Source organism: Emys orbicularis, chromosome 13 (genome assembly GCF_028017835.1).
Source record: "Emys orbicularis isolate rEmyOrb1 chromosome 13, rEmyOrb1.hap1, whole genome shotgun sequence".
In the NCBI taxonomy this organism is placed as follows: Eukaryota; Metazoa; Chordata; order Testudines; family Emydidae; genus Emys; species Emys orbicularis.
The window spans coordinates 50,907,216-50,929,146 of record NC_088695.1 but is presented as its reverse complement, the minus strand read 5'-3'; the positions used below and the strand labels follow the sequence as shown (position 1 = coordinate 50,929,146).

The following is a 21,931-nucleotide window of genomic DNA, read 5'->3' as shown; positions in this document are numbered from 1 at the left end:
AGGCAAACCTGGTCAACTTGACATTAACATTGGTCCAACATATATGTCAGGCTGGAGTCAAAAAGCTGAAAAACAACAGAAGTGTTGGGAAGTGATAAAAATCACAGCAGCAATGCTAAAAGCACTGGACACCACTAACACCCTAATGAAACTGACAAAGCTGATCAAGGAAGTTTAGGGGGGAAAAAGAGACCCCTTGTGGACAGTGAAAACATGGGAGAATGGTCAGAATACCCAAAAACAGTAATCCTAATGACTGTAGAAACTGGAGAGGAGTCTCTGTTGTAGGGAAAGTTTTCTGTAGTGTGGTACTACACAGGATGAAAGAGGCAGTGAATGCAAAGCTGGGGAAGATCAGGCCGAAGAGATCTGCATAGATCAGATTTTCATGTTAAGGACATCATAGAAGGATGTCTAGAATGGCAGGCTCCCCGTATCATTTTAATTGATTTTCAAAAAGCATGTGACAACCTGCATAGGCATGCATTGTGGAATATTCTACAGTCTGATGGAATTCCAGCTAAAGTCATCAACATCATTAACCTATGTACAGTGACACAAAGTCTGCTGTAAAAGTGAACCAGACAACAGCGTGGTTCAACTGGACACAGGTGTAAAACAGGGCTGCATTCTTGCTCTCCTGTTGGTTGGCATTGCCATAGACTGGCTGATGAAGAAATGTATTAGCAACACAAACACTGGCATAGCATGGGTAGATGGCAAATGTTTAGAAGGCCTAGACTTTGCTAAGTATATCATTCCATTCAATAACACCCCCAAAAAGCTACAAAGACAGACACCTTGGCAAAAACAGCAGGCCAAAGCAAGGCTCAAAATCAGTTATGCCAAAACAAACATCCTTGAAACCTAGATATCAAGCAGCAACATCATACTGAAAGGCAAAAACTTCAAGAAAGTAGAACAGTTCATTTATCTGGGCAGCACCATAATAGCCAACAGAGATCAAGAAAGAAGTGATATCAAGGTTAAGAAAGGCATCCATAGTATTTCACTACACTCAACAACATACGGAAATCAAATATATACAGTACCAAAACAAAAAAGAATTTTTAATTAAAATATAATCTCAGTGCTAACATATGGCTATGAGAGTTGGAGATCTATTAAAAAGTTAGAAAATGAGATGCCTTTGAAAATATAGCCTTTGAAAGACTCTAGGCATTGAATGCAGAGACTTTATCAGCAAAGAGATCCAAGAAATTACCAACCTGCAGCTTGTTTTCATTAGAATTAGAAGGAAGCATTGGACAAATTGTGGCATGTACTCTGGATGCCAAGACACAAACTCCCACCTGAAGCTGTCAAGTGAAAATCATCTGGTGTAGGGAAACAAAACAGCCCAAGAAAAGCCTTAAGAAGGCCCCTTATAAGGGGGAGGGGGGCAGAATAGTTGCTCTCAAGACCATAGAGCAGATGGAAGCAGCTGCTAATGACAGAGACGGATGGAAGAGACTTGTTACTGCCCTGTGTGCCAACACTGACGTGAGAAGGCTGTACTAATAAATAAAATACAGGCCACGTCCTAGAAATAATTTTATTTCCCTGCTTGCCTGGCTGTTGAGCCAGTGAAACAGACAGCAACTTGACTGAGCAAAGGTACTACTTGCAACCAGGCCTGTCACATGTTGCCATCCAGCCCTTCCCTTACCCACTGAAGCCTCCTAGTGAGGACCTCCTGTCTTCAAGCCAGGTCTTCTGCATGTAAAATCAGATCCAGGGAGTGTCAGAGAAGATTCAATCAAGTAGTGCTGCAGGTGGTGATCTGACAGCTGAGCCTCCTGCAAGCAGCTACAGACTCTTCCTGGACCACTATATGCACTTCTCCTCACCTGCCCTTTATCAAAGATGAACACCAGATTATGGCAGAACACTTGAGGAGGGGAGGAAGGGATGATCAGCTCTTCAAAGGGAAAATAAAGGACACTTACGATGTGGTAAGGGAGGGTGGTGAAGGGAACAGATTGTGTGTGATTATCATGGAGGATAGGTCCATCAATGGCTATTAGCCAGGATGGGCAGGGATGGTGTCCCTAGCCTCTGTTTGCCAGAAGCTGGGAATGGGTGACAGGGGATGGATCACTTGATGATTCACCTGTTCATTCCCTCAGAAGCAGCTGGCATTGGCCACTGTCAGAAGATACGATATAGAGCTAGATGGATCTTTGGTCTGACCCAGTATAACCATTCTTATGTGTGGGTCAGGAAGGTGGGCATAGCAGGGTGTGATGAAGTGAAGAAACTGTCCACCAGCATGGCATAGATTAAGGACAGCCTTTGGGCCCAGCTAGCCCCACCCTATTATACCTGCAGCCAATGTCAGGCCTAGAGGGGGTAGAAAAGGAGAGAGCATGGCCCAGTTCAGGGCTGACTGGTGAAGAGGTATGAGCTAGCTACTGCCCCATCTGATTGGAAGGACCACTCACTTGGCAGCCACCAGGGAGCACATTCTGTCTACCCGCATAGGGATGCTGTGAAGGAGACCTAGGAATCTCTGGCAAATGAGGTAACGGGATGATCACACCCCAGAGATATTGTGGGGTTTGGCTGTACCAAACTTATAGATGCCCTGCCTGAAGGAGCCTGGGACAGTGGCAGGGTGCCACCCAACATCCATGAGAGGGCACCATGGGAGGCAAGCCACCCCAGCAAATTGGACAATGGGGCCACACCCCAAACTGAAAGGACTCTGGTAGGAAGTAGCCCAGGGCAGTAGATTTAGATTCCATGCTTAGAATGCCCCCTGTTCAGGGGTCAACTCCCCCAGGCACCTAGTGGAGTGGTAGGGCCTGGGTCTCCCTACCCCCACTGCTTGAAAGACTGAAGCACCTTGACCAAGGAAACAAGTGGCTGGAAGTCAGGCACACAAAACACTAGCCTGCCTGGCCCTCCAAGCACTGTTACACATGGCTTTGGCAATAGGGGAAGGGGTGGAGGGAGAAGTCTCAACTACTCTCTCATAAGCTGAGCTATCCCCACCTCCCCTTCTCTCCTTTCAAAATAAAACTGAACAGTTTACAGTAAAAATCAGGGTAGAAGAAAATAATCCTTATACCACTCAATTCCTTTTACCTTTTTCTCCCAGTATCAGCCCCTCTCTTCTCTGTATCTGGATGCCCAACACCTTTAGAAAAGAAAAATTTCCTATGCTCTCATCTTGTGTCTCTGATCTCCACTCTCTCCTAGATTTTCTATTTGTTTTTTGATCCTGTTGCTTCTTTTTCCCCTCTGCTATACTTTCCCTCTGTTCATGGCTCCCCTCCTTTTTCCTCTTCCATCCCTAAACTGATTTTCCCCTTGCTTTGTCAAACTCATTCCTTTTTTCTTATTCACTGTCAGTCCTTTGTCTCCCTGTAGTAAGTCGGTGTGGCTCCCCTCCTGTCCTGAAGAGGGAGCCCCGGCACAAACCCCCAAGTGGGCGGAGCCACCGCCGCCTGTCCCCGCCCCCCGGAAGTCACGGGGCGGGACAGGAAGTATAAAGGCCGGCAGCCAGAGCTCAGTCAGGCGCCGGCCACCGCAGGGAGCAGACGTGCGGTCGGGAGCGCCCCGCCCGGATACCTCGGAGGCCTGAGGTGGATGCCCTAGCTGGCCGGAGCTGCCCCGAGCTCATTACGAGGAGGAGCCGCCGGAGCCCGTCCGCTCCCGCCGCTGGGAGACGCCAGTGGAACTCCCCCACAGCAACCCCGAAGGGGAGGCCCTGCCCGAAGCCTTGCCGCCCTGCTGTTATCCGGAGGAGCCGCCCAAGGGTCAGTGGCCGGACTTCCCCACAGAGCTACCGGACCTACCGCCGAGCCCCAGCAGAGAGGCGGCTCCACTGATGGACTGGACCGCAACCGGTGCCACAGACGAGGTAGGCCCCGAGGGGGATAATGGAAGTAGCCCGGGGGTAGCCGACCCCAGTCAGGCTACAGAGGCCTGTGAGCCCATGGCAGTGTGTTTCGGCCAGGACACCCCACTGACCAGCAGCGACACTAATTGCTGCTAAGGGCCCCGGGCTGGGACACAGTGGAGTGGGTGGGCCTGTGTCCCCCCCTGCCACCCCTCCACACGGGTGGCAGGCTTCCCCCTCACCCAGCGTTCAGGTAGGAACCTGAGCCCCTTACCTACCGGAGCTAATTGCCTGTTTGTGCTCTGCCCTGAACTGGGCTGGAGCTAATTGATTACTTGTGCTCAGCCCCTGCATCCAAGGGCCTGAGCTTATTAACTGTTTGTGCTCAGCCCCTGCTCCAGAGGGCCTGAGCCTATAGACTGCGTGTGCTCAGCCCCTGCTGCAAAGGGCCTGAGCCTATTGACTGCTTGTGCTCAGCCCTGCCCCAAGGGCCTGAGCGTATTGACTGTTTGTGCTCAGCCCCTGCCCCAAGGGCCTGAGCGTATTGACTGTTTGTGCTCAGCCCCTGCCCCAAGGGCCTGAGCGTATTGACTGTTTGTGCTCAGCCCCTGCCCCAAGGGCCTGAGCGTATTGACTGTTTGTGCTCAGCCCCTGCCCCAAGGGGCCTGAGCGTATTGACTGTTTGTGCTCAGCCCCTGCCCCAAGGGGCCTGAGCGTATTGACTGTTTGTGCTCAGCCCCTGCCCCAAGGGGCCTGACCTTCTTGACTGCTTGTGCTCAGCCCTGCTACAGAGGCCTGAGCTAATTAACTGTTGGGCTCAGCCCCTGCTACAAAGGGCCTGGGCTTAATGATTGTCTGAGCTCAGCCCCTGCATCGGAGGGCCTGAGCTAAGGGACTGTTTGCCTGCCCAGCCCCTGCTCCAGAGGGCCTGGGTCCCTTGACTGTTGTTTACTCAGCCCCCTGGACCAGAGGGCCTGAGACCTGAGATAACTGACTGTTTAATTCGTGCAGTAGGGAGTCGGTGTGGCTCCCCTCCTGTCCTGAAGGGTTGAGCCCCGGCGCAAACCCTTTTACACTCCCCCTCATGCTCTCTCAACAACAGAGGCTCCCTGCTGCCCTAGACCTGCTCTAATCAGGTGTTCACTGCTGATGCAGGGACAGCAGCTTCCAGCAGATGGGGGAGATGTGACTGACAAGACTCACTGTACCCAGAACTGTGCCCATATGTAGATCTAACTTTGCTGGGTGGAGATGGCTAGCTCAAGGGAAGGTCTGGCTCAATGTGGGAAGAGCAGAGGGAGGGCAATCCTGATGGGCAGCCCCTAGGCACACATGTTCCCAGCAAACATGCTATTCATTTTCCTGGCCTAACCAGCCAGGGCCAGTGGCTCCTTCCAGTCTGCCTGGGTTACAAAAACCTGGGCAGAATAATGGATTTTTCTGAAATCTGTAGGAACAATCACTGAAAGCAGGGGCAGTTCTCATTTCCTGGGACACACACCCATCATATTAGGCTTCCTTGTGTCTCCCTGTTTCTGGGGGAGAGGAGTGGCAAAACTCAAAATGAATGAATGAGTGTAGCAGTGAGGGACAGGAAGAAAGGGAGAGACATGAAGAATGGGGAGAGGAGTGAACAGGGAGGAAATAAGGAACAGAAAACAAGTACAGACCTGAGAAAGAACAGGATGGAGATGAACATCAGGAAAAGAGGAAACAGTGAAGGGAAACCCAAAGCACGTGCGCCTGCCGCGGGAAGCTAGGGAGCCTGTAACAGAATGGGCGGAAGCAGCAACGTGCAGTTTCTCCCACCCCAGGCTGGAAAAGGGCCCAGTTTTCATTCGCCGGCTGCCTTCTCCCTCGTGCGCCGTGAGCCTCATCAAGCCATCTCCGCCGCCGCCAGTTCACGCCGCAGCGTCCCACATTCCCCGGCCTCCGCTCCCCACCCGCTGGTCCCTGGGAGCCGCTGCTGCGGGGCTTGGCTGGCGGAGGCTCCATGTCGGGCTCAGGCAGGACTCAGAGGCGACACTCACTAATGCGAGTGCGCTCAGCAAAGGCACATCTGACACTCGAGCGCCCGGCTGCACGGAGACGTGAAGGACGTGACTCAGGCAGACGGGAGCTGTTGCTACCGTAATTATCAGATACGCCCTTGCCATACAAACCAGGGCTCCTAGAATGACCAAAGGATTCACGGTCTCACCACACCGCCCAGAGCGAACGTAATTACCAGAGAATAGCTCTCTCTGCCTCCATTATTCCCCCCCCCCTTTTACTTCAATATACCCTAAATCTGCCTGTTAAAAAAAAAAAATACCAGCCTCTCTTTCCAGTCACCCTCACCACACAAGGAACCAAACTTTCTAATATTATTCATATAAGCAACACTAATGGCAAACTAGTACCTATATGTTAATTATAATATGTAATGGTTTGTGTATCAACATAACTGTGAAAGGAATACACATACAAACAGCAGTCAGTAGCTATCACATTTGCTCTATTCTATATATGATCCGGTTTGCTTACAATCTATGTTGTACTGCATGCTCAGTATAGAAAGACACTGCTCTACAAATGGGTTGAAATGGAGCATTCCAGGAAGTAGATTTTTCAGCCCAAGAATAAATTACACTTACAGTAGCTGTATCAAAGTAATAGGGACTCATCATATGGATTGATGTGATACTTCCAGATCTCATATTATGTTATACAACAAGAGAACAGCAAAGACTCAGGGGTGCTGGAACAATTTGTATAGCGGGGGTGCTGAGAGCCATTGAACCACATTGGAAACCACTTCAAGCCAAGGGGTGCAGCAGCACCCCTAGTACCAGCACCTATGCCAACAATTGCAGATACAACAGCTCCAGAAACTCTGAGGGGCCCTGTCTATGTCTATGTTAGAAAAATGAGCAATCAATCCTCCTCTTGTGTAGTTATCTACCCTTTGCAGAGCAGGCCAAACCAGGTTCACTACCTTATTCAAGTATCAGAGGGGTAGCCGTGTTAGTCTGAATCTGTAAAAAGCAACAGAGGGTCCTGTGGCACCTTTAAGACTAACAGAAGTATTGGGAGCATAAGCTTTCGTCTTGCATCTGAAGAAGTGAGGTTCTTACCCACGAAAGCTTATGCTCCCAATACTTCTGTTAGTCTTAAAGGTGCCACAGGACCCTCTGTTACCTTATTCAAAAAGCCCTTTCAACTCTATTTGGCCTGGTCTACATAGGCTGGCTAATCACGTTTGTGTGCTTACAAAGAGGCGCAGTCTTTGAAAATAGGCTAGTTTTCCATTGTAGATGGGCCCATAGGGTCCAATTTTCATAGGTGCTGATAACCCACAACTTGAACTGAGGTCAAGAGAGCTGCAAATACCCAGAACGTCTAAAAATCAGGCCCTTGGGTTCCATAGGGAAACAGAGCAAAATCAATTTATTCTTTTCCCTCCCAAAAAAGTGTCAAAGTATATAGGACTAGAGTTCGAAATAAAACAGCAATTTTTCAAAATTGGTCTAATGATGGATTCACACAGAGCTATGAGACAGTCTGATCTTAACCCATTGCTAATTCTCCATATTAAATATGAATTGATGTTAGAAGAGAAGTCTAAAAACTATGAGCGATGAGCTCCATCTCTTTAAACTTATAGAGAAAGCAGATAATGAGCTGTCTACTAGATTAATACCTTCCATCAGGGACAGTGTGTGTGTTAGAAAGGAGATTTACTAGTCTCACCCAAAATGTCTTTTCAACAATTATCACAACACAGTATTAAGATCTCAATGGTAACTGGTTCCTTGTCTGGTGCTAGCAACAGTGGAAGAGGAGCAGTATTGGTGGTAGCAATGGCAGTGAAATGTTAAGGGGAAAAAAATCTAGTACAGACAAGAACTAAAGTAACTGATAGATTGGAGATGAAACATCCTCTATTGGCAGGTTACTCAAAAATTGTCCATTACAGGGGTTCAAGCACCTTTCTCTGAAATAGCTGACTCTGGCTGTAGTCAGAGATTGGGGGGGGGGGGGGGGGAATCAGACTAACTAGGCTTAATATATGGAGATATACCTATCTCCTAGAACTGGAAGGGACCCTGAAAGGTCCTTGAGTCCAGCCCCCTGCCTTCACTAGCAAGACCAAGTACTGATTTTGCCCCAGATCCCTAAATGGCCCCCTCAAGGATTGAACTCACAACCCTGGATTCAGCAGGCCAATGCTCAAACCACTGAGCTATCCCTTCTGATCCAGCCCACCCATTCCTATATGCCTATGTGTTATGTTTACACTAATTTTCACCTATTAAAGAACTGCATGCTTTAGTAATATTACCCATTTTTAATCATATATAAAATAACCAAAAGAGAACGGGAAGGTTTTATATGCTTCTGCTCTCCAAATTGTCTTTGCCTGTTCCCTTGGAAACCAGTGCAGGAATAAATATGATGGAACATTAGCTGATTGTTTACAGCAATATGCAGGATGCTGTAGGTATGAGAAGTGTTGGCTTACTGTACCCAAAAGGAGAAGCTGTGTAATATAAAATTTTTAAACAGAGAAGTTTTATGATTTGCAAGTCAGCCTGACACCTTTTATTTCCTGTGTAGCAGTATCTCATGGTGCAGGGATTAAGGCACAGATTTTTAAAGGTATTTAGGTATTGGGCCACTCAGTGTTCCAAGGCCTAACTGATTTAGGAGCCTAAGTCTCAATTCCCAATGGGTACCAAAAGGAAAGCAGATCTTTGATTAGTAGCATTAGAGCAGCAGTTGAGATCAGGACCCCATTGTGTTTCTTGGTGCTATACAAATGCAAAGGAAAGATGGTCCAAACCTGAGAGTTAGGAGATCCAAGTTTAGTATATTAAAGATTGGAAACTGCTTAGTAGTATGATGATGGGGGGCATACAATACCTAGGTGGATAAAAGACATGGTACCTACCCTGAAGATCTTAATCTAAATGGACAAGACAGAAAAAGAATGCATTATTATCCCCAGTTTACAGATGGGGAATGGAAACTGAGATATTGACTTCTCCAAAATCACATGGGAAATTATGACCCCTATAGAGATCAATTAATTTTCATTAGACCTCTCCCTTTAAAGCAACCCTCCTCCTACTGATACACTTTTCAAGTCTGCGTAGTCAGCCCTGCAACACAGCATGAATACACCTCTATTCTGACACTTTGCTGAATTACTTTCATGTATTTTTAAATGTCACATCTCGATTACTATAACTCACTTCAATAGTTTCCCAGAATTATCCAGATCCAAACTCTCATCTGTTCAGTCTGTAAAGCGGTCTTCTCACTCACACAAACAACATCCTCAAAGGCTACCACTGACATCCCATCCACAAGCCCCTTCTAACTACCTCTGTGACTGTCTCTCCCCCATGTCCACTTGAGCCTTTTTTCCTACCAATCCTGGCTTCCTTTCCACCATGAGAGGTGAATTCTTCACTTCTGCTCTTTGAAACAGTTTGCCAGTTTCTATCATTCCCCTTCTGTCTCTTAACATCCCCCAATCTAATAAAACCCCATGCACCAATTCTATGCTGTCTAGCTGTTGATCATGTTCCACATCAGCACTTACTATCACCAGCCCATTTCCTATGTCTATTTACCGTCACACCATCTTATTGTGACACTTCCATTGGTGTAACTACAGTAATGTTCAGATGAGTATCTCCATGTATAATACATTAAACTATATTGAAACCCTCCCTATAGAGAGGAAGCTGGATGCTGCGCCTTTTGAAGATAGGCAATGCTGATCATTACATCACCTGGGATACTAATGGGAATTACAGGAAGTACTCCTTTCTAAACACTGAGCATGTTACCACCAAATATGTCCAGCCTACGCTCCTCCAGAAACAAAACTATCTGGAGACACAAATATAAATCTGGCTCAATACACTCAGAAGTGTTTACGTAGATTTCCTCATATCAACAGAGCTAGAAAGAGCATGTCTGTCAATTACTTTCTTTAACAAACATTTATAGTTAAAGAACACCCATAAGTCCAGCTATCACCCTATGAACCCTTAAAGTGTAATTCTGTAAACAAGATGTCATGGATCCCTTAGCTTACTGACATTCACTAATTTCGATGTCAAATGTGCTTAATGTACAAATAAGCAGATTTTTCCCCCCTAATGCCTGTGTTTTTACATCACATCCACCACCACCGTATCTAAGTGCCTTACTGTCAGCATCACAAACTCACCTTGGGAACTGATAGTCAATCCATGCCCTTTCTGTCTTTGTACATAATCAGCTGAAAGCTAACTTATTAGAGACACCTGCATAGCCCCACTGAAATTCCATTGCCTTCAGTATGTTTGCAAAGGTAGATGTTACTGGACCTGAAACTAGAGTTCAGTACATAATTGTGTTGATGGTACATGAGAAGGACTAGAACTAAAGTATGTCTTACAGCTATGCTGGCTCTGCAGTGCTTCTAAGAGTAATAAATAGTATAAAAAAATTGTCTTAACTTCTTCATAGCAGGGACTGCCTTTATTCTGTGTTTTTTGAAGCGCAAAATAAAATAAATAAATACTAATGAAGGCTCAAATCCGGCAAACACTTATACACATTTGATTACTCATACTGAACATCATGGGACTACTCAGGTATACAGAGTTGTTCACATGCATAAGTGCTTATAGGATCAGGGCCGGCTCCAGGGTTTTGGCCGCCCCAAGCGATCTGCGGCGGCAATTCGGCAGAAGGTCCTTCGCTCCGAGCGGGAGTGAGGGACCATCCGCCGAATTGCCGCCGAATAGCTGGACCTGCCGCCCCAAGCACCTGCTTGCCAAGCTGGTGCCTGGAGCCGGCCCTGTGTAGGATCAAAAGCAGATATGACTGAATATACAGGAAGAGGTCTGTTGCGTAAGACGGTGTCATTTTACTCAGTCACTTTTCAGCATAGAAGTAGAACTCTACTTTACAGTGTCACAATTTAAAGTCTATGTGAATTTATGCCTCAAGAATATATGCTTCATTCACAATTTAAGAATGCATACAACTGATGTGAATCCTTGTCCTAAATTACTACTTCCAACTTAATTACAACACTGATACATTGTACTAACCCATACACACAGACTTCTGGTCCAAACTCTCTTTCAAACTGCTGATTTGCCATTCCAAAATAATTTAACCACCACTCCATCAGACACAGACATTGCAAAACTTTAAATAACTCACTATGTAACTCTAAGAGGAACATAAATTAAAAGTTATCTGTATTCAGCACTCATGCAGTCAAACGCAATGTCCATTTCTGTCTGTGTTCCAGGACCAGTGCTAATAATCTTGTCAAATGAGGAAATGGAACTGTTAAAATTTCAGTCTCTTGCTTTTGATTTTTTAAAAAGCCAAATAAAATAAATAAGGCAAAACAATAACTCAGTGTGTGAACAGCCAATCCATTTGTTTGCAAAGTCAGTGTAGTAAGGAAGTTGCAAAGCAAAGCAAATGCCCTGAATCTGAACAAAAAGGAGGACATACATGGTGGGGGAGAGAGAGAGAGAGAAAGTGTGTACCTACCTACAGACACATCCTGGCTCAAGCAGAAGAGGTTGAAGTTGTCTCACGCTGGTCACCAAAAAATTAACCACCAATATCAATAGCCACTTTCGAAAATATCAAGGGGTAGCCATGTTAGTCTGTATCCACAAAAACAACAAGGAGTCCGGTGGCACCTTAAAGATTAACAGATTTATTTGGGCATGAGCTTTCGTGGGTAAAAAAAAACCTCACTTCTGTTAGTCTTTAAGGTGCCACCAGACTCCTTGTTACTTTCAAAAATGTTGGCCTAAGTAGCTAATGATGTTCACATGCTGTGCTGAGATAATTTGTCTTCTTTATAAAGGGGAATATTGGTAGGGCCCTACCAAATTCACGTCCATGAAAAACACGTGTCAGACTGAAATCTGGTTTCCCCCCGTGAAATCTGGTCTTGTGTGCTTTTACGCCATGCTATACAGATTTCATGGGGGAGACCAGCGTTTTTTTTCCAAATTGGGGGTCCTGACCCAAAAGGGAGTTGCGGGGGGGGGGCAGGGGTGTCACAAGGTTATTCTAGGGGCATCATGGTATTGCCATCCTTACTTGTGCACTGCCTTCAGAGCTAGGCAGCCGGAGAGCGGCAGTTGTTGGCCAAGTGCCCAGCTCTGCAGACAGCGGCGCAGAAGTAAGGGTGGCAAAACCATAACATGCCATCTTTACTTCTGCGCTGCTGCTGGCAGTAGCTCTGCCTTCAGAGCTGGGCTCCCAGACAGCAGCCACTGCTGTCCAGCTGCCCAGCTCTGAAGGCAGCTGCCACCAGCAGCAGTGCAGAAGTAAGGGCAGCAGTACCGCAACCCCCCCACACACACAATAACCTTGCAACCCCTCCCCCCAACTCCTTTTTGGGTCAGGACCCCTACAAAACAACACTGACATTTCACATATAAATATCTAAAATCATGAAATTTATGATTTTTAAAATCCTATGACCATGAAATTGACCCAACTGGACCATGAATTTGGTAGGGCCCTACATATTGTGCTTTACTCTGTTTAGTCTTCTATTAAACTTATTTTGCAAATTTTACATTTTTAATTGAAGAGGATTTCAGAATTTAAATCATGCTAAAATAAAATATAAGAACATAAGAATGGCCATACTAGGTCAGACTAATGGTCCATCTAGCCTAGTACCCTGCCTTCCCACACTGGGCAATGCCAGGGGAGATAGGAGAGATAAAGGGAATTAAGAAGGGATGGTTGGATGGAATAAATCCTCAGCTCCCAGATCTAGGTATAAAACTATCAGAGGCATCACATGAAACACAGAAAACAGCAAGGAATCGATGGTATCACATTATATATACACCTCTTCAGTACTCGCTGGTGAGGGACACACTAGCCTAGCCTCAAATGAGAACACTGGGAATAAACGTTCCCAAGACCGCAGTCTTACCAGCTTCATGGTGCAGTGCTTACGTTATAACCACGGAGAAATCCTCCGGATTGTTCTACTCAAGAATAATGTAAAGAGTTAAGACAAGAAACTAGATAGAAAAGCCTCTTTCTTACCTTGTCCAACCCAAAACGGAACAAATCAACTTCCGAGGCTAATTTTGCATATTAATTGTCTGTAACTCAGCCCGATGCAGGCTCATATGAAAACGCATCCTTCCCAAGTGCCAGCAGAACCAGACCGTCAGCCGCTGGAGCTAGGGTCGGGAGGAGGGGGAGTGGGATCCCAGCTCCAGAGGAGGGAGCCGCAGAGCGCGGGGCCATTGGACACCTGACGCGCAGGTTGGGCACCGGAACATTTTGTGCCTGCGCCATGCCAGCGGAGACAGTCTGTTCCCATCACTCACCGCACGCGGACACGCAGCTCCCACCCTGGGTCTCTGAGCTCCCCAGAGGGCCTAGACTGTCTCCGCGGAGCGGCGCTACAAAGCACCCGAAGCGGAGAACCTGGACAAAGGACAACAGAGGGGATGCGCCTCCCGCTGGCGACCGTTCCCCGCCCCTCCTGCTGCACAAAGGTGCCAGCGTCCCCCGGTTCAGCTCGGATGAGGCTTTTTCTGACAGGCTGGTCGAGTCCTGCCAATGACCAGGCTCCGCTCAAGAACCCCCGCGCCCCGGTGTCCTGGAGCGCCGAGGGAAAGGGGATGCGCGGTGCGCTCCCAGCCCGGACCGCACCGGCCTCATGACCTAGCCCAGGCTAATCTGGAAACCCCAACCCCTGGGTTCTGGCCCGCGTCGGGCCGGATCTCTGTCCCGGTTCTGGAGCAGCTGATTTAATCTGCAGCGCCAGGATCCCTCCTGGGGAGGCTCCGACCCGCTGGGGGGCTCGGGGAAGCAGCCGCCGCCTGCGCACCGGAGCGGACAGTCAGCATCTCAGCATCCCGAACGGCTGCGCCCCGGCTCCCTGGGATTCACGTACCTGGGACTAGCCTGCGCCGGTCTCAATCCCGGTTCCGAGACCGATCCGACCCGCTGCTTTCGTCTCGGCTTCCGGGGCGATTTAGCGCCTGTTACTCAGCAGTAGCGGGCGGCAGCCGCTAGTTTCCGACGAACGTCAGAGCAGCCGGGTCCGGACTCCTGACGGGTCCTAACGCCTCCTACCGCCCGGTTAATTCAGAGCCAAGCCAGCCCCCGACCTGGTCCCACCCGGGCCACAGCCAGATTGGCCATAACGATCATCATAACATCCAGGGCTACAGATTCGGAGCCACCCCCTTCCGGGCCACCTAACCAGAACCATCCGGGCAATAGGCTCACGGCCAAAGGTCTGGGTACAAGCAGGTCCAGAGCCTTAGGACCGAATACCCTGAATTCCCATGTAGAAGTCAAAGTCCTAAACTTCCCGGGTTTCAGGGCACTGGCTCCCCCCTCATCCTAACAGTTTCCAAGCTCCAGGGACACACCACTTTGGGTAGCTGGGATACAGGACTCCTGAGTTCGCAGACTGGCTCTGACACTCACCTATTTGCTGTGAGCCTGAGCATATCACTTACCCTAACATGAAGATTAGGGAGCTAGGCAGCAGATTCCTGCATTAAAGGCACCTTAGATGCCTGGTGTTATTATTTCAGTGTCTCATTATATCAAACCTATCCAGGCTCTGTCACACCCAAACTGGCTGCATTAATCAGGGTATGTCTACACTACGACATTAGATCGAATTAATAGAAGCCGGTTTTATAGAAATCGGTTGTATACAGCCGATTGTGTGTGTCCCCACATAAAATGCTCTAACTGCATTACGTCGGCGGACCGCGTCCACAGTACCGAGGCTAGCGTCGACTTCCGGCGCATTGCACTATGGGTAGCTATCCCACAGTTCCCGCAGTCTCCGGCGCCCATTGGAATTATGGGTTGAGATCCCAATGCCCGAATGATGCAAAACAGTGCCGCGGGGGGTTCTGGGTACATGTCGTCAGGCCCCTCCCCCTCCGTCACAGCAACGGCAGACAATAGATTCGCGCCTTTTTACCTGGGTTACCTGTGCAGACAACATACCACGGCAAGCATGGAGCCCGCTCAGCTCAGCTCACCGTCACCATATGTCATCCGGGTGCCGGCAGACGTGGGACTGCATTGCTACACAGCAGCAGCAGCTAACTGCCTTTTGGCGGTAGACGGTGCAGCATGACTGGTAGCCTTCATTGGTGATCTGGGTGCTGGTAGCTGTGGGGCTAGCAGCCGTAGGGCTGCATTGCACCAGCCCCTTACCTTTTGCCTTTTGGCAGTAGATGGTTACTGGTAACCGTCCTCGTCGTACAGCAGTGGCTGTCAATCATGGGCACCTGGGCAGACATGCTCTGTCCTATCGAACTGTCTTGACAATGATGGCTATCAGTCGTAGTATGCTATTTTCTGCCAAGCGCCCAGTATTTTCTGCTAAGCACCCAGAAGAGGCCGAGGGCGATCTGGGTGCTGGCAGACATGGGGCTGGCAGACGTGGGGCTACATTGCTACACAGCAGCAACCCCTTGCCTTTTGGCAGTAGATAGTATTTTATGACTGGTATCCGTTGTCATCATACTGCAGTGGGTATCAGATCGTGCAATAGGCCTGAAGGCTAACTGCCAAGCGCCCAGTATTTGCTGCCAAGCACCCAGAAAATGCCGAGGGCTATCAGTCATGCTGCACCGTCGTCTTAAGATGTAAAAAATAGATTTGTTCTGTATTCATTTCCTTCCCCCCCTCCCTCCGTCAAATCAACGGCCTGCTAAACCCAGGCTTAGGAGTTCAATCTCGGGGGGGGGGGGGCATTCTGTGTGACAGTTGTTTGTGTTTCTCCCTGATGCACAGCCACCTTTCTTGATTTTAATTCCCTGTACCTGTACGCCATGTCATCACTCGCCCCTCCTTCCCCTGGCCCTTCAGATACTAGTTTCGCGCCTTTTTTCAGACCAGACGCCATAGCTAGCACTGGGATCATGGAGCCCGCTCAGATCACCGTGGCAATTATGAGCACTATGAACACCACGCGCATTGTCCTGGAGTATATGCAGAGCCAGGACATGCCAAAGCAAAACCAGGACCAGCCGAGGAGGAGGCGATTGCAGCGTGGCGACGAGAGTGATGAGGAAATGGACATGGACCTAGACCAAGTCACAGGCCCCAGCAATGTGGAAATCATGGTGTTCCTGGGGCAGGTTGATGCCGTGGAACGCCGATTCTGGGCCCGGGAAACAAGCACAGACTGGTGGGACCGCATCGTGCTGCAGGTGTGGGATGATTCCCAGTGGCTGCGAAACTTTCACATGCGTAAGGGCACTTTCATGGAACTTTGTGACTTGCTTTCCCCTGCCCTGAAGCGCCAGAATACCAGGATGAGAGCAGCCCTCACAGTTGAGAAGCGAGTGGCGATAGCCCTGTGGAAGCTTGCAACGCCAGACAGCTACCGGTCAGTCGGGAATCAATTTGGAGTGGGCAAATCTACTGTGGGGGCTGCTGTGATCCAAGTTGCCAGGGCAATGAGAGACCTGGTGATATCAAGGGTAGTGACTCTGGGAAACGTGCAGGCCATAGTGGATGGCTTTGCTGCAATGGGATTCCCAAACTGTGGTGGGGCGATAGATGGAACCCATATCCCTATCTTGGCACCGGAGCACCAAGCCACTGAGTACATAAACCGCAAGGGGTACTTTTCAATGCTGCTGCAAGCCCTGGTGGATCACAGGGAACGTTTCACCGACATCAAGGTGGGCTGGCCGGGAAGGGTACATGATGCTCGCGTCTTCAGGCACTCTGTTCTGTTTCGAAAGCTGGAGGAAGGGACTTTCTTCCCAGACCAGAAAATAACCGTTGGGGATGTTGAAATGCCTATCGTGATCCTTGGGGACCCAGCCTACCCCTTAATGCCATGGCTCATGAAGCCGTACACAGGCAGCCTGGACAGGAGTCAGGACCTGTTCAACTACAGGCTGAGCAAGTGCCGAATGGTGGTGGAATGTGCATTTGGGCGTTTAAAAGCGCGCTGGTGCAGCTTACTGACTCGCTCAGACCTTAGCGAAAAGAATATCCCCATTGTTATTGCTGCTTGCTGTGCGCTCCACAATATCTGTGAGAGTAAGGGGGAGACATTTATGGCGGGGTGGGAGGTAGAGGCAAATCGCCTGGCCGCTGATTACGCGCAGCCAGACACCAGGGCGGTTAGAGGAGCACAGCAGGGCGCGGTGCGCATCAGAGAAGCTTTGAAAACTAGTTTTGTGACTGGCCAGGCTACGGTGTGAAACTTCTGTTTGTTTCTCCTTGATGAAATCTCCGCCCCCCCACCCACCCGGTTAACTCTACTTCCCTGTAAACCAACCACCCCACCCTCCCCTACCCTCCCCCCTTCAAGCACCACTTGCAGAGGCAATAAAGTCATTGTTACTTCACATTCATGCATTCTTTATTAATTCATCACACAACTAGGGGGATAATTGCAAAGGTAGCCCGGGATGGGTGGGGGAGGAGGGAAGGAAAAGGACACACTGCAGTTTAAAACTTTAAAACTTTAACACTTATTGCTCGGGAAATCATCTAGGGTGGAGTGACTGGGTGGCCGGAGGCCCCCCCACCGTGTTCTTGGGCGTCTGGGTGAGGAGGCAATGGGACTTGGGGAGGAGGGCTGTTGGTTACACAGGGGCTGTAGCGGCGGTCTCTGCTCCTGCTGCCTTTCCTGCAGCTCAACCATACGCTGGAGCATATCAGTTTGATGCTCCAGCAGCCAGAGCATCGACTCTTGCCTTCTGTGTGCAAGCTGACGCCACCTCTCATCTTCAGCCCGCGATTCAGCCTGCCACCTCTGCTCTTCAGCCCGCGATTCAGCCCGCCACCTCTCCTCTCGCTCATATTGGGCTTTTCTATAATCAGTAATTGACTGCCTCCACGCATTCTGCTGTGCTCTGTCAGCGTGGGAGGCAGTCTGTAGTTCTGTAAACATTTCATCACGTGTCCTTCGCTTCCGCTTTCGAATATTCACTAGCCTCTGTGAAGGAGAAAGATTTGCAGCTGGTGGAGGAGAAGGGAGAGGTGGTTAAAAAAGACACATTTTAGAGAACAATGGGTACACTCTTTCACGTTAAATTTTGCTGTTCACATCACACAGCACATGTGCTTTCGTTACAAGGTCGCATTTTTCCTCTTATATTGAGGGCCTGCCGGTTTGGTGTGAGAGATCACTCACGCAGTGCCAGGCCACAGATTTCAGCTTGCAGACAGCCATGGTAAGACACAGTCTTTTGGCTTTTTTAACCTTCTTAACATGTGGGGATGGTTTAAAACAGTACTGCTCTCATTAACCATACCAAGCACCCGTTGGGTTGGCCATTTAAAATGGGTTTGCAATGTAAAAGGAGGGGCTGCAGTTTCAGGGTTAACGTGCAGCACAAACCCAACTAATTCCCCTACCCCACACACCCAATTCTCTGGGATGATCACTTCACCCCTCCCCCGCACCGCGTGGCTAACAGCGGGGAATATTTCTGTTCAGCAGAGCAGGAAGGGGCACCTCTGAATGTCCCCTTAATAAAATTGTCCCATTTCAACCAGGTGACCGTGAATGATATCACTCTCCTGAGGATAACAAAGAGCGATAAGGAATGGATGTTGTCTGCATGCCAGCAAACACCGGGACCATACGCTGCCATGCTTTGTTATGCAATGATTCCAGACTACGTGCTACTGGCCTGGCGTGGTAAAGTGTCCTACCATGGCGGACGGGATAAGGCAGCCCTCCCCAGAAACCTTTTGCAAAGGCTTTGGGAGTACATGAAGGAGAGCTTTCTGGAGATGTCCCTGGAGGATTTCCGCTCCATCCCCATACACGTTAACAGACTTTTCCAGTAGCTGTACTGGCCGCGATTGCCAGGGCAAATTAATCATTAATCATTAAACACGCTTGCTTTTAAACCATGTGTAATATTTACAAAGGTACACTCACCAGAGGTCCCCTGTGTGCCCACAGGGTCTTGGGTGAGTTCGGGGGTTACTGGTTCCAGGTCCAGGGTGATAAACATATCCTGGCTGTTGGGGAAACCGGTTTCTCCGCTTCCTTGCTGCTGTGAGCTATTTACATTATCTTCATCCTCATACCCCGAACCCGCTTCCCTGTGTGTTTCTCCAGTGAGGGACTCAAAGCACACGGTTGGGGTAGTGGTGGCTGCACCCCCTAGAATGGCATGCAGCTCCGCGTAGAAGCGGCATGTTTGCGGCTCAGCCCCGGACCTTCCGTTTGCTTCTCTGGCTTTGTGGTAGGCTTGCCTTAGCTCCTTAATTTTCACGCGGCACTGCTGTGCGTCCCTGTTATGGCCTCTGTCCTTCATGGCCTTGGAGACCTTTTCTAATATTTTGCCATTTCGTTTACTGCTTCGGAGTTCAGCCAGCACTGATTCATCTCCCCATATGGCGAGCAGATCCCGTACCTCCCGTTCTGTCCATGCTGGAGCTCTTTTGCGATCCTGGGACTCCATCACGGTTACCTGTGCTGATGAGCTCTGCATGGTCACCTGTGCTCTCCACGCTCAGCAAACAGGAAATGAAATTCAAACGTTCGCGGGGCTTTTCCTGTCTACCTGGCCAGTGCATCTGAGTTGAGAGTGCTGTCCAGAGCGGTCACAATGAAGCACTGTGGGATAGCTCCCGGAGGCCAATAACGTCGAATTCCGTCCACACTAATCCAATTCCAACCCCCTAAGGCCGATTTTATCGCTAATCCTCTCGTCGGAGGTGGAGTAAAGAAACCGGTTTAAAGGGCCCTTTAAGTCGAAAGAAAGGGCTTCGTCGTGTGAACGTGTCCAGGCTAAATTCGATTTAACGCGGCTAAAGTCGACCTAAACTCGTAGTGTAGACCAGGCCTCAGTGTGGGGATCATTATACACCCAAAACAGGTGATTCTGATCCAGTTAATTCTTCCTGGTTTAGCTGTTAATTTTGAGTGGTGAGCTCTGCATTTCAGGAGCCCTGTTACCAAGGTTAATGCAGGATGGCGGGTGTGCTGGATATCAGAAATAAAACAAGTATTTTAAGGGCTGGGAGATCAATATGTTGAACAAAAGGCAGATCTCATGAGCAGTTGCATGGTCGGCTGTATAAAAATTCAAGATTCTAGCTCTAATCTGACCAATTAAAGCATTTTTGGTTTTTGTATTAATTATTTTTAGGACACAGGCAATGTGAAATTTAATGGGGTTGGTAACACTGTATCTTTTATCTCTGACCCCTCTCCCCACCCAAGCTGCAGACTTCTCTGGAGTTGCTCGGATTTCACCTTTCTCCCTGGAAAATCTGTTCACTGACCCTTTCCTATGCAAGCCTATTTTATTCTTAAAGTAAAATAACAACAGAGAAAGCATATTAAAAATAAAAGAACCTACATGCATGATAATATGCTTACCAGAGATCACCCCAAGCCTAACATGGGCTCTGGCAGGAGAAGTCCTTCAAAACTCTACCCAAGGGGTTCTTTGTGGTTTAAGTTCATCACTGATTCATCTGAGAACAAGCCCATAGTCTCACAGGGCCTCAGTAGGCCCAGTCCTTCCAACCCTTCCCTAAGGACTTGGGCCCTGCATGGACCACAAGTCCTGTCCTTTTGCTGAATCACAACAAATAAAAAGGCCCTGACCCTGTTTAAAACTAAAAATCCTTTATTTGTCTGCTGTTCCCTGCATAATCCAGTTTGAAATAGTATATGTGCCCCTCTCCAGGGGGTAGTTTTGAATTGCTGATAACTGGAGGACTGCACCCCCTATTCCTTATAGTGATATTAATATGATATGATTGTGACATAATTATGATGTATTTTATGCAAGATAAGTCATGTGAGGCGTAATTGGAAAAGTTATGATTTGCTGAATATGATTATCCTACAGACGCCCCCTGGGTTACGCAAATCCGCATTTACAGAAAAAGTTCTGTAAGCTAGAAATAGTTTTTGGTTTTTTTTTCTGTTGCATAATGGTCGGGTATACATTTCCGACTTATGCAAAATTTGAGTTACGCAAGGCGTTCCAGAAGGGAACACTTGTGTAAGTTGGGGAGCATCTGTATTTGTATGCATCTATCATTTTTGTATCTGAAGTCATGAATATTGACTATGGGCATGGCTACACTTGCAGTTTTAGAGTGCCGGGAGTTAAACCAGCCCTTGGAGACTGCAACAGGGAAAGCGCTGCTGTGTGTTCATACTGTCAGCTGAAAGCGCAGTGGCATGGCCACATTTGCAGCACTTGCACCAGCATTGGGAGCAGTGCATTATGGGCAGCTATCCCACAAAGCACCTCTTCCCATTCTGGCACTGTGGCTTCTGGGAAGGGGGAGGGGGCGCAGGGCATCCTGGGTCCTGTCCCAATGCCCTGTGATGCATCGCTTCGCATCCCAGCAATACCTGTGCTTCTGTCCACATTTGGCGTCATCTTTCAACGGTTTTTGTACTGCACGCTCTGTCTTCCCTTTCGGTCTGCAGGAATGGATCCCCAACTTGTGAGGAACATGCTGATGGGTCTCGCCAGCATGTCACGAATTGCAGTCAAGTTACTTCTTAAGCTACAAAGTGACAATGAGGAGTCCGATGATGATGTCGACACGCATAACGCATACGACACGAGATTGCTTGTGGCATTCACGGACATGCTCACCACAGTGGAACGCCGCTTTTGGGCTCGGGAAACAAGCACTGAGTGGTGGGATCACATCATCATGCAAGGCTGGGATGACGAGCAGTGGCTGCAGAACTTTCGGATGAAGAAAGTCACTTTCATGGGACTGTGTGCTGAGCTCACCCCCACCCTGTGGCGCAAGGACACGAGATTGAGAGCTGCCCTGCCAGTGGAGAAACACATGGTTATTGCGATTCGGAAGCTGGCTACTCCAGACAGCTACTGATTGGTCGCTAACCAGTTCGGAATGGGAAAGTCGACTGTTGGAATCGTGTTGATGCAAGTGTGCAGGGTCATTAATCGCATCCTGCTCAGAAGAACCATGACTCTGGGCAACGTGCATGACATTGTGGCTGGCTTTGCACAAATGGGTTTCCCTAACTGCGGAGGGGTGATAGATGGCACGCATATTCCAATTCTGGCA

The 21,931-nt window shown here is 48.7% G+C and overlaps 1 protein-coding gene across 2 annotated transcripts in view; it reads right to left on the bottom strand.

The window, feature by feature from the left end:
* Positions 1-13,893, bottom strand: part of SLC16A3 (solute carrier family 16 member 3) — a 33,074-nt gene extending 19,181 nt beyond the window's left edge. The window contains exon 1 of one of the 2 annotated variants that reach the window (XM_065415394.1): positions 13,797-13,893. The gene's annotated coding sequence lies outside the window, so the exon portion shown is untranslated. Of the gene's footprint in view, positions 1-12,934; positions 13,274-13,796 lie in introns of those variants that run through there. The other variant, XM_065415396.1, reaches the window with a different exon arrangement.
* Positions 13,894-21,931: the final 8,038 nt, after the last annotated feature.